Consider the following 13,170-nt stretch of genomic DNA (forward strand, 5'->3'; position numbering starts at 1 on the left):
GAATATATGTAGTGTAATAAAACACACAGAGATTTTCCACAATTTCATAATCTAGTAGTTTTGAGGGAATGTAGAAGTTTTAGAACTTGTGAGTTTACTCATGTCTTTGACAGATGTCAAAGACTGGCTATATCTGCATCAATAGTGGATTATCTTCTCACAATATAGAATAGATGCCTGGAAGCTAAGCTTACCATAAGCTAAGAGCATTACCTTTTCAGACTCTTTGCTGTTACCCATGTAGCAGAAATAAAACAATCTACTTTTAGATGCTGCATTTTACTGGTAAACAAAAGATCTTCCATTTACTTCCCATATGGCCAACCATATATCATAGCTCATCACCGTATTAGCAGTTATCCTATTTTAATTGTGGTGTGCCTGAGGCTACATGATGCATATTGCATCTAAACTGAATCTAGAAAGAAAGACTTTAATGCTCTTGAAGTTGTCTTTCTGACAGCAAAAACATTTGTTTCCAATTTCCTGTATCTACCTGAAAGATTTTTCGTTTTGCTACCATTGCAAAACATGTAATCTGTTACATAAGATTAGATAGCTCTTTTGGCAGAATGGGAAAACTATAAAGTTATATGCCTAAATACATGAAGTCAAAAGAAAGAGAATGTGGAACCATCCTGTGATTGTTTCATGCAAAAATCAACTCAAATTGATGTACTTGATTAAAAAAAAGTGTTAAATGCAGCATGATGGAGTCATTAGAACAATGTTTTTGTCCTGGTCATTTGTGACATCTGCCTATTATTGCTAATATTCTTTTGTACACTTCCACGGATTGGATTGTACGATTGAAATTACTCTTACCTAGTTAATATTTTGAATTGATTTTTCAGGGTTATATGAGTTAGGAAATCAATATAGCATTGATAGTACCATCTTTGCATATTTCCCTTCATCTCAATTTTCAACTAAATTGGTTGGTACATTCAGGTCAAGATTAGCTAAATTTCAGGATTAATAGAATTTATACTCAGAGTGTGGTCAGCTCAATTTTGAGATTAGTAGAATTTATATCCAGAGTCCTGAATATCAACCCATCTTTAAGATTAAACATTCTCCTTGCTTTATTTTCTGTCTACAGTATTCTTTGAATATTTTTAGTGACATTAATGTCTTCATATTTACACATAAAAGCTTTCTGTGTTTTAAAGAAAAATATAAAGTGACTTAAAACTCTGTGTATTTCATGTTTGTTTATATGTTGCCTGAATCAAATGTACATAAATTTTTTTCAGATTTTTCCAATTGAAATCCTAGGTAAAATACCTGAATTTGGGTGGGAAAGGGGAGATGCAAAATTACCGTTGTGCATTTAAGTGAAAAGATAAATAAATGGAAGAACTTTTAAAGAATTATTTATCACATCACATTTAGTCTTAAGTTAAACACAACCTCTCTTTAATGTAGATAGACTCACTATCAGTGATATGCAAATTGGATTTTAGGGAAAAATGCTATTTACTCCTCTGGGGGAAAAATATTGTCTTAAAAGTTTATCAAATGTACATGTTTGCAAACAAATAACATTTAAATTTTTTGGCTTTAAGTGAGGTTTTATAATTCTGGTTTGCTTGCTTGTAATATGAAGATTCTAATCCTCTTTTTTATCTACACTCTGTCTGGAGAATGTCACCAAGTTTCATTGCTTCAACAACAACCTGTTGTTGAAACATAGAATTTTATGAGATCTTCAAAAAGTTCATAGAAAACAGAGGCTATGAAATGCATGGACTTCAAAATTTGGGACATCTGGGTCTCCCACTTGGGTGGTATGGACTCAAATACTAGGGTCATCTTCTGCTACTTTTCCCAGGCCATCAGAACAGAGCTGGATCAGAAGTGCAGCAGCTGGGACACGAACTGGTGCCCTTATGGGATGCAGCATTGCCAGAGGTGGCTTTACCTGCTATGCAATAATGTTGACTCCTCTTTATCTTTTGAAAATATCTTCATATATCCATGAAGCCTGCCTGGTCAATATTTTTACCAGTAACTGCCTACAATGAGACGCCAAAAGGGCTTCACAAACCTGACAAGCTAACACTGAGTTCTGAGGGCTTCACCTCATTCATCTCATTAACAGGGCACCACCATCTGTCCAGATGCTTAGGCAAAAGTTGAGAAATAATCTCTTTGCGTCTTTTGTCTTCTTCACCAATCCTTTCACTGATGTTTTCTTTTACTTGAAACATGTACCCCAAACCAATATTCCTCTCCATCTTATCAAAATCTATTCAAAATCACCATCTTTCTTAAGAAGCAGAATAATTTCCTCATTGGTCTGTCAAATATTCTCCTAGCTCTTATGTACTAGCAGCAAGATTACACTTCTTAAAGTATAGAAAAATTATTTTGGTCTCCTGTTAAAATAGGAGAAATAAAACCTACTTGCTGGTGAAATCCAGCCAATAGAGAAACAAATGGAGATATTGTTAAAACTTTGTTGATTGTCACTAAGTATGTCTAAATATGCATTTAAATAAATCCAAAGAATAGAGTACCAATGCTATAAACTTCACAAACTAAGTCAAAGTATGGCATACATTGGTATAGGTGAAATTATAGACAGAGTAAAGATAGATATGTGACATGCTACAGATGGGTAAAGAAAATCAGAGAGAATTAATTTATTACTATCTTTCATAGCGAAGTCTCATTTTATACTATTGATCCATCCATACATCATCCTCTGAAAGGGAAACTTGAACATTAGCAGATAGCAGGGCAGTAAAAACAAAATTATATGATAATTTTAAAACATTTTGATACAACAAGACAGGAATTTCTCAAAGAATGAAAACTCAATGAAGCACAAAGAAGTTGATCTGAAGAGGTTCTTACGAGTCAAATCTTTTAAAAATTTGAACGTGAAAATAACATCATGGCATTGCAGTCTACTGTATAAAACAGTAACTTATGATTCAATGTGATGGTTCATCAACAGACACAAATATATACATACATATATATATATATATATATATATATATATAATGGGAAAAGCAAGAAGATTTTTTGCTGTAGTAGAATACCAACTAATAAATGAAGCAGAAAAGCACTATTTTCCTGTAGTTATAGTAATTACTGGCACATAGAACATATATAAAAATTGTGAGTCAGGGCCGGCATTGTAACGCAGTAGGTTAAAACTGCCGCCTGAAGTGCTGGCATCCCATATGGGTGCTGGTTCTAGTCCTGGCTGCTCCTCTTCCGATCCAGCTCTCTGCTATGGCCTGAGGAAACAGTGAAAGATGGCCCAAGTCCTTGGGACCCTGTGTCCACGTGGGGAACCCAGAAGAAGCTCCTGGCTCCTGGCTTCGGATTGGCAAAGCTCCGACTGTTGCGGCCATCTGGGAAGTGAACCAGCAGATGGAAGACCTCTCTCTCTGTCTCTACCTCTCTCTGTAACTCTGCCTTTTAAATAAATAAAATAGAGGTGCCTCATTAGTGCATTAGGTAGCACGTCAGTCTCAAATAAATAAAATAAATCTTAAAATAAATAAATAAATAAAAATTGTATGTTACGAGGGAGTGGGAATCACTTTCAGTTCCAAAAATTAGAAAATTTTCATTGAGCAATTTCTAATCTGAATACAATAAATCTAGAAATCAATAGTAATACTTTAAAGATAAAAATCATGGAGAAATGACATTTTGATATAGAAAAGAAAAAGAGAAAAAGAAGAAAAAATGCACTGTTTGGTTCTTGTCCTCCTGGCCCAAAGTATATAGTGATTCTGGAGTTCATTTTAATATTTTCCATCTCTCCAGAATCACAGTTCTGCTCTCCTTATTATCCAATACCTAAAATGAATTACTTAATGTTATGCCAATTGTTGCTTTTTTGGGGAAAAATAAACTTGCAGTAAACAGATGCAGTTTCGTGGCCAATGGAAGTCACCGATTTATCTGAAACACTTTTAATTGCATTTATGAAAGCTATCATACTTCAAACATAAATTAGAAAATGGATCCATGCGGTCTTATTTTATCTCCCTTCACCTCATATAGCCAAAATATATTCATCATGTGAAATCTTAATGCCCCCAAGGGTGGCAGGGACTCAAGCGTTTGCACCACCATCTGCTAATTTCCAGGCAGGTTATCAGGGAGCTGGATCAGATCTGGAGTAGCTAGGACTCAAACAAGCATTCTGATATGAAGAATGGGCATCCCAAGCAGCAGCTTAACCTGCTACATAACAACATTGATCCTGTTATTATTTTCCTTATTCCTAAATCCTTCTCACTGCCAAGTACAACTTCAACTTACTAAATAAAATTAACAACTCCTTGATATATCTACATGAGATCTCTGAATCAAAAAGGGATATAATATAGAAGTTCTTTTGATCTACTATATGTAATTTTGAGCTATTTTATGTTGTATGAACATGTTTTTAATTAGACTGATTAATTGTAGATTCACATATTTATAAGAAATAATATATAGACAGTCCAGTGGTCACGTCCTTGGACATTTATATCTAGACAAATATGCCATCTGGAAAATTTATTTTCAGAACTGTATGAATTGTAGGTTTTTTTTTTTTTCCCTCTGGCTCTATCGCACTAACTAGAACATCCATCAGTGTTGGATAAGAGTGGTGGTAGCCTACATCCTTGATTTTTCTCTCAAGGGAAAAGTCTTAGGTCTTTCATTATTAGGCCTAAAGTTAACTTTAGGTTTATGTTAGCTTGTGGGTATTCCTTATCAAGTCAATGAAGTTCGCTCCATTTCTGTTCTTGAGTTTTTACTACGTGTAGACCAATTATTGCATTGATTGATATGCTTGGGTAAGCGTTCTTCTTTAGCATGTTAATATGGATAGCATTGATAGATTTTCAAATACATGTCCATGGATCCCTTATATATAAACATCACTTGATCACAGTGTATGCTTCTTCTTATATGCTTCTAAATGGTTTGTTAAGCACTTTCACTTCTATATTAATGTGAGATTTTATCTTTAATTTTTATCTTTTGTTTGTACTATGTTTTTCTGATTTATTTTTGGAATGGCATGTTCTGTTTTCCTTATTTCTGTTTTATTTTCTTTTCTTCCTATGAAAAACTAGAACATGTTTAATATTCATTTTTATAGTTAGCACATTTATTTTCAGCATTCAAATTTTACCTACTCAAGTGGAATATAAAAAACATATGGGAGTCAGCTGTTGTGGCACGGCAAGTTAAGTCACCCTTTGGGATGCCCACATCCCATAACTGAGTGCTGGTTTAAGTCCCAGATGCTCAGTTTGTGATACAACTTCCTGCTAGTATGTCCTGGGAGACAGCAGATAATAGCTCAAATTCTTGGGCCCCTGTCACCCACATAGGAGAACAGATGGTTTTCAAGGCTCTTGCATTCAGTTGTGGGCATTTCTCTCTTGGTCTCTATCTTCCAAGTAGATGAAGGGTAAACAAACATTTTTTAAATATAACTCTCTTTGGGATCCCTTTGCCCTATTCAATTTATTATATAACTGTCTTAGATGATTTCTGTACATTAATTTGTACCACATCAGTGTTATATTTTTCTTCAATTGTGAAAAAGATTTAGAAAATTTGAAAAAGAAGATCTAATGATTTGCTCATGATTTTGGTCATCACTCTTCTTCATTCCAGGTATCATTATTTCCTTCTTTTGTGATTTTCTCTCTGTTTAGGTACTTCACTCTAGTCATTCATTTGGGGTGAGGGAAGTCTTTAGATTTATGGCTAATTCCCAAAAATTCCATTACTTTTTCTTCATCTGAGTCTTGATTTTGGATTCATTACTGAATTTTTACTAGATGTGGTTTTCTGATTTAATGGTCCTTTTCTTTCAAAACTTGAAAACTGTTGTCTCACTCTTCTGGCCCTTTGGTTACTCATAAGAAATCTTTTGTCACTTAAATTGTTTTCCTCCCTTTATAAAGTGTTGGATCTTTCTTAATGTTTTCCAGATTTTTTTTTTTTAGCTTTGATTTTGACTATGCTGTTTCTTGTGCTGGATTTCCTTGGGTATATCATGTTTGAGACTTATTTAACTTCTTTTTAAAGTTAAGAGCTAATATCTCTTGACAAATTTGGGATGTGTTCAACAGTCATTTCTTCAAATATTTTTAAATCTTTATTTTTATCCTCTTATTCCAGGACTCCAAGGAAATAAGTGATAAAGTTTTGTTATAATCCCTCGTATCCCTAAGACTTTGTTAAGTGTTTTTCGATCTATTTTCTCCCTGTTTTTCAGATTGGGTAAGTTCTCTTGTTCTATTTTTTGAGTTCATGAATTCTTTCCTCTGCTTCCTCCATTCTGCTATTGAACACCACTCCTGGTTTTATTTAGTTATTTTATTTTTTCCAAATTTCTCCTTTGTTCTTCTTTATACCTTCAACTGCATTGCTGAGGCTTTGTATTACTGCTTATTTTTGCCAAGACACACTTTTGTCACTTAAGTGTGTCTTGTAATCACTCATTGAAGATTTTATGTAATTGCTGCTATAACATCTTTCGTGGATAATTCTATTGGCTCTGTCATTTTGATGTTTGCTTCTATTGATTGAATGTTTAAAATCTTTTGGGTTTTTGATATGATGATGGCTTTTTATTGAAGTTCAGAAATTTGGGATTTTATGTTATGTGGCTCTGGATCCTGTTTAAATCTATTTTTGCTGGCTTCCATTGATAGCAATCCATCAGGGAGGAGGCATACCTCCTCATTATCACCAACTGTGAGTATATAAGTCCCTTTTCATCTTCTGTTGACACTTCATTATTGCTAGGCAATGCAGGTCATCTAGGGCCTCAGTGAGATTCCACTGACACCCTTCTAGCCAATAGGGTTACATTGTTACTCTACCTAGTATCCACTGACTCAAGTTGAGATAATAATCACTTGCTAGTGAGGAAAGAAATAACTCTTTACCTGACATTTTGGGACCACACCTAAGAGGGGAATTGAGGTAATGCACTAGCGTCTGGGCTTCCAGCTGCAGTATGTCAGGAAGGAACACAATGTTTTAATTTTGCCTGGTATAGAGCAAATATCTATAGGTCTTCTCTCCTGCCAGGCTGCGTCTTTCCTGGGTTTTTGAATATAGAAAGACGATTTTTGTCATGGCTTTCTAATATGCATCCCTTGATGTTTCCAGGTTTCTGGCTTCTTCAGCTCTTCTGAGACAAAATAAAAGCTAAGGAAGTTATCAACATGTTATTCTTCACTTATCAAAGTTGCTGGCCAATCTTCCCTCTTCACTCTGCCTTTCAGGGTCTTCTAAGCTTGTTTTATACAGTTTTTGGTTTTACTCAGTCAAAGTAAGAGGGAAAAGTAGATACACTTCATATTCCTCAGAATATAAATTCATGTTTTAAATTAATAGAAAACTATTTATTTGAGACATAGAAATTGCAAGAGCTCCCATTTGCTGGTTCATTCCCCAAATGCCCATAAAAACTGAAACTCAGCTGAATCAAAGCCAGGAGCTGTGAACTTAGAACTTAATCCAGGTCTCCCACTTGGGAGACAGAGACCCAATCAGTCATGAAATCACTGGGAAATCATTGCTGTATTGCAGAGTCCTTATTAATAGGAAGTTCAACTCCTTATTAGCAGGAGTCAGAATTCAAACCCAAGTATTCTAATATGGAATATGGGCGTCTTAGCCACTAAGGACAAATTTCAACCCCATATATTCTTACTATAGTTGTATGAAAACTCCTTTACCTACTAATATTGTGTATTTTAGTAAGCAAGTTTTAAAATTAAACATACTTGTTTAATCATATTTTATAGTAATTCTAGGAAAGTTAGAGCCATCAAAGGCAATTTCAAGATTTGAGGGTTGAACTTGTGGAAGAATGGGTTTGCCATAATTAACATTAAAAAATTTGGAGGACCTATGTATGGAAATCAATAATTTATTTTTTAATATTTTAAATTGGAAAGGATTATGAGACATTCAAGTAGCAATGATTCATGCTCTCAGATAAGGGAGATGGAATTTGTGGAATAAAGGTTGAAATTTTGTGCATTTTAAAATTAAGAATTTAGAAGAAGAGACTAAAGGATGCAACCAGAGGAGCATCAAAAATCATGATGACTAATAAGGCAAGTAAAAAACAAAGTGGATAGATAATGAGGAGAAAATGAAATGATGTTGATAATTCTTCAGGATAAAATAATGATTTGATGAGGCTTATTAGAGAATAGATGAAGAGGAATCATAATCAAGAAGTATGAACAGTGTTATCTAGGTAATGAAAGATAAGCAAAGACGAGTAGTACCAGGTAGAGGAAATGTTACTAATAGAAGCTTTTTTTGGGTTTGGGTAGAAAAAAATAATAGCATTTTTATGTTATGATGGAAATCATACTGTAAAGAAGAAGGTATGTAGAGAAGAAAATAGAAATTGCTAGGTGATGTCCATTTCCATAAAAATATATATTATGTAGTGCCAAGATAGTGGCTTTGGCCAGAACACATAGCTATCAGTGATAATGGACAAATATACGAAGTATTTTGATGTAAATGATGGCAGGTAGGCACAGCTCCTATTGGAGATTTCCTCTCTGACTTGTTTCTCTCACCTCAGAAAAGTGGGAAACAAGGACACTGGCAATAGTGAAGATAGTGGAGAAGGTTTTAGATGTTTAGAGAGAATAATAATGAAAAAGATATTTGATGAAGGAGAAAATAACCAGACGCTTCAAGTAAAATCACCAATATAGCATAAATGGTTCTCTTGGAGCTCAAAAATCATAAATTTAAATAAGACCAGACAACATAATTTGTTTTGTTTCTGAAGTTATTAATTGTCAAAAACTTTCTTTTTATTGAGTCATATTCTACCTCATCTATTTTTCCTACTTCTGTTGTCTGCAATTACATAGAAAATGCTTAATTTTTTGTCTCATTTTAATACAGAAGATTGTTGGGTATTGTTATTATAAGCCACCTCATGTCTACTTTTCTCTAGAGTAACTTTACATATTGTTCTGAGATACATATTGTTCTTAGATAGACCCTTCATTTCTCTCCAGATAAGCTTCTTATTATGAATGCATGTCCTAAGGTACAGATCACACCAACTGTTCAAACCTCCTCATTGTGTATAGGCACCTGATTTTTCTAGTCTGTAACCATGAGGACCCCTATGTGGTATAGGTGAATATTGTATGTGCAAATACAGGAAATTGTTTTTCAAGTAGGGGTAGCATTCTCCACCATGATTTTCTATGCTTCGGTCTGGGAAATTAACAAGCTACTGCTACAAATAAAAAGCCAATAGGATTTTATTGGAATACAGAGAAAAGTACTCTCCACTGAATCTCAACAGATCTGGGTTCTGACCTCAGATCAATTGAATTAGCACATAGAATTGAAGAAGTAGTTCTCCTGTCCTAGATCTCCCTACCTCTGCTTCTGTGTCATCTGAAAATAGACTTTCCCATGATCTTTTCTGACTATAAAATTCCATGATTCTTTCTGTCACTTCAACTTTTCATATAGATGTCCTAATAGTAGACAAGTATAAGCAGAATTGATTCTAGAAGAATATATTGGTTTTTTTTTTTCACCTTGGAGTTACAATGAATTGCTTTAGTAAAGCCCCTCTCTTCTCATAGCATGTTTCTTTGAACATGACAGCATGTAGAGACAGATTTCATTTCTAATAGGTCTAGTTTCATAGCATGGGTGGACATGAATCTGTCCTTAAGTGGCTTTTACCGACTGTTGAAAATTTTTCTGTACTCTAACTTTGACAAAACTTGTGACAACACTTCTGTAGAAATTACAGTTTCATTTTGCAGAATTCTCTGTTTAGAAGTAAGCATCAAATGTAACCCAAGAATTAAGAGGAAATCTAAGGGTAAGAATTGATGACAGTTTCCTACAATACTCAAATAAAATCTATAAATTTCTAAAGTAAATAAAATAATATTTATCATCCTAGCAGATTTCTTACAAAGGAAAGAAAGGCATTCTAACTTTTTAAAAGATAATAGATGTGTAGTTGCAATTTTATTTTGTGCTAGCCAACTAGCACACACAATTCTACACTATAAAAGTTCTTAGCATCTTTTTTTTTAATATGATCAGATAAAAGAGAAGAGATAGATCAAGTGCACTAGTCAAGAATGAGTAGTGTGTTTAATAATTCACAGAAATTTTAAAAATTTACTAATTAACTCATGAAATTTATCATATGTTGACATTTTTCAACCTCTACATTTTCCCAAAGGGTAGAAAGGGAAGCACTCTGCTACAATCCACTTAAGTTCTGGAATTTTATGTGTTGGTTCAGTTTGATATTAATGATTTGAGTAGTGCCAATGAAGACCGATGGCCTAGTATGATCAGCTTTTGTTATGTCCATGTGTTAAAACACAGCACTGCACCCCATACAAATGTACATTAATCAAAAAAAGACAATATTTTTTTACAGAAAGTTGAGTAGTGCATTAATAGTTGTATTCATATGGGTAGTTAAATATAACTTCTCTCTGACATTCAATGATCTCACTTGTATTTTGATAATTTCTATTTGTTTTTTAGTTGTGATACATGCCATGTAAGATGGTTAGATAAATCAGTACCTTTGATATGACCATGTTTAAAAGTATGATCTTTTTCTCTGTCATGATAGTTGCAATTTTAAATTGTTATGTGTGATAACCAAGATATTCTAGGAATGTAAATGTTTTCATCATTTGTTATAGTCTAACATTCACTTATTCAATCATATTTTGTTTGGCCTGTTACAAATACCTGTCATGTAGAAATTTTTCTTCTTTCTTAAATCTCCAAATCTTTGAAAAAAACTTGATTATTCTGATAATTCCAGCCTATTCAATGTTTGATTATTCAACAGAAAAATTTAATTATGCTAATTCTGTGAGTAGTAGTAAAATTATTTTATGTGAAAATCTGACAGTACATTTCACGCATTGTTTGATTTAGAAGTCCCAATATCACCATGGATGTTTATGTTCAAAAATGAAACTTAAAATTGGGTTACACAATTGGTTCATGATGAAACACTATTTACTAATAGTGGGATAAGGAATTACACTTAAGTTTATCTTGCTCCAAAAATATCCCATTCTTTGGGGCCAGCATTGCGGTGCAGATTGTAAAGCTGTTGCCTACAACACCAGCATCCTTTATGGGTGCCTGTTCATTACCTGGCTGCTCCACTTCCAATCCAGCTCCCTGCAAATGGCCTAGAAATATCTGCAGAAGATGGCCTAAGTGTCTGAGCACCTACCCACTAAGAAAGACCTGGAAGAAGTTCCCAGCTCCACACTGGCCCAGCACAGTCTATTACAACTATTTGGGTAGTGCACCAATGGATGGAAGAGCTCTCCCTTTCTCTCTGTAGCTCTGACTTTCAGATAAATAAATAATTATATCTTTTAGGGAAATTGCATTCTTAACTACTACATATGCCAGCTGACTTTTTTTAAGTTTGTATATATATTTTTTTTATTTGAAAGGCAGTATGACAGAGAGAAATGATGACAGAGAAAGGCAATGGGGAAGAGATGATTCATTCACTGGTTCATTCACCAAACACCTGCAACAGCTAGGGCTCAGCCAGGGAAAAGCCAGAAGACTGCAGCTCTGTCTGGGTCACTCATGTGGATAGCATGGATCCAAATACTTGAGCTATTAGTAGCTGCCTCCCAGGGTCCTCATTAACAGCAAGCTAGAATCGGAAGCAGAGCAAGACCTCAGACTCATGCACTCTGATATGGAATGCAGGCATCCCAACCAACAGCAGACTGTCCCTGAATACCAGCAGCTTCAGTAATAGAAGGCTAGCTAATTTGGAGGTGAATGGTGGACGCTTCAAGGTGGACAAGGCTTGAAGCCTTGTCAATAAAAGTAGTGAACTCAGTAGGATATGAATGAGGAAAACTCATAACTCAGATCATCTGAAGCTGGAGTATCACTTGGGCTGAAGGTGGACTGGTCATAAAATTAACAGAGTTTACCCAAATTAAAGAGACAGCGAAGGGCTTGTTGTTTCCCCATACACGCATGGGTGAGAGAGAAGCTACAGGCATACACAGGGGAGATAATGTACTTAAATTAGAAATCTGCAAATGAAGTGATATTGGAAAGTCTTGTGCTCTCTTCGGCAGCACATATACTAAAAAATTGGAAAAGTCTCAAATGTTGGAAATTAAACTCAGTAATCTTCTGGTCAAAAGAATAAATTCAAAGGTAAATTACAAAATACTTAAAAATAAGTTTTTTAAAAATTAACATACCAAAATCTATGTGGTACCTTTAAGAGATTGCTCACAAGGAAATTTCTATTCTTAAATACCAGCATAAGAAATTGAATGTCCCAAAGCATTAATCTAGGACTTGACCCTAAGACGAGAGAGAGAAGTACAAGTTAACCTCAAAGTTTTCAGAGTGAAGAAAACAGTAAGGATTAGAGCAGAAATCAATGTGTTTAAAGAAAATCAACCAAGAATATCAACGAAACCAAAAGTTGTTTCTTTGAATAAAAAAACAACAAATTTATAAATCTTTAGATAGACTGAAAATAGAACTAAAATAGAGAAGATGCAAATTACCAAAACCAAGAATGGAAGAGGAGATATCATTATTAAATCTAGAAAAATTATATTATAAGGAATATTCAGAACTAATGTAGGTCTACATGTTAGACCATGTGGATGAATTAAACACATTTCTGACCATATACATAGATGCAGGAATAAGAAATCTAACTAGATTAATAATAAATGACTTAAATCAATAATTTGTGTGAATTTCATAGAACAAAAATCGGACTTTGAGAATGATTTCATAAATCTATATTTGCTTAAGAAATAATACTAATTTGACACAAATTATTTTAAAAATAGAAGTGAGTACACTTGCCAGATCAATCTTTAAGGATATTACTATCTTTATACCTGAATAAGACAAAGGTTTTACAAGAAAAATAACTAAAATTCAATATTATTAATAAACATAGAAGCAAAAATCTTAAATAAGACTTAACAAAATCAAACCCAACACCGTGTGTAAAGGATTACATTCTTCAAACAAAATGGAATTACTCTTGGAAATGCAAAGTTGGTAACAATCCAAAATTCTACTTCATCAATTACAGAATATCAATAGAAAAGAAAAAGACTA

Source organism: Lepus europaeus, chromosome 14, assembly GCF_033115175.1.
Source record: "Lepus europaeus isolate LE1 chromosome 14, mLepTim1.pri, whole genome shotgun sequence".
In the NCBI taxonomy this organism is placed as follows: Eukaryota; Metazoa; Chordata; class Mammalia; order Lagomorpha; family Leporidae; genus Lepus; species Lepus europaeus.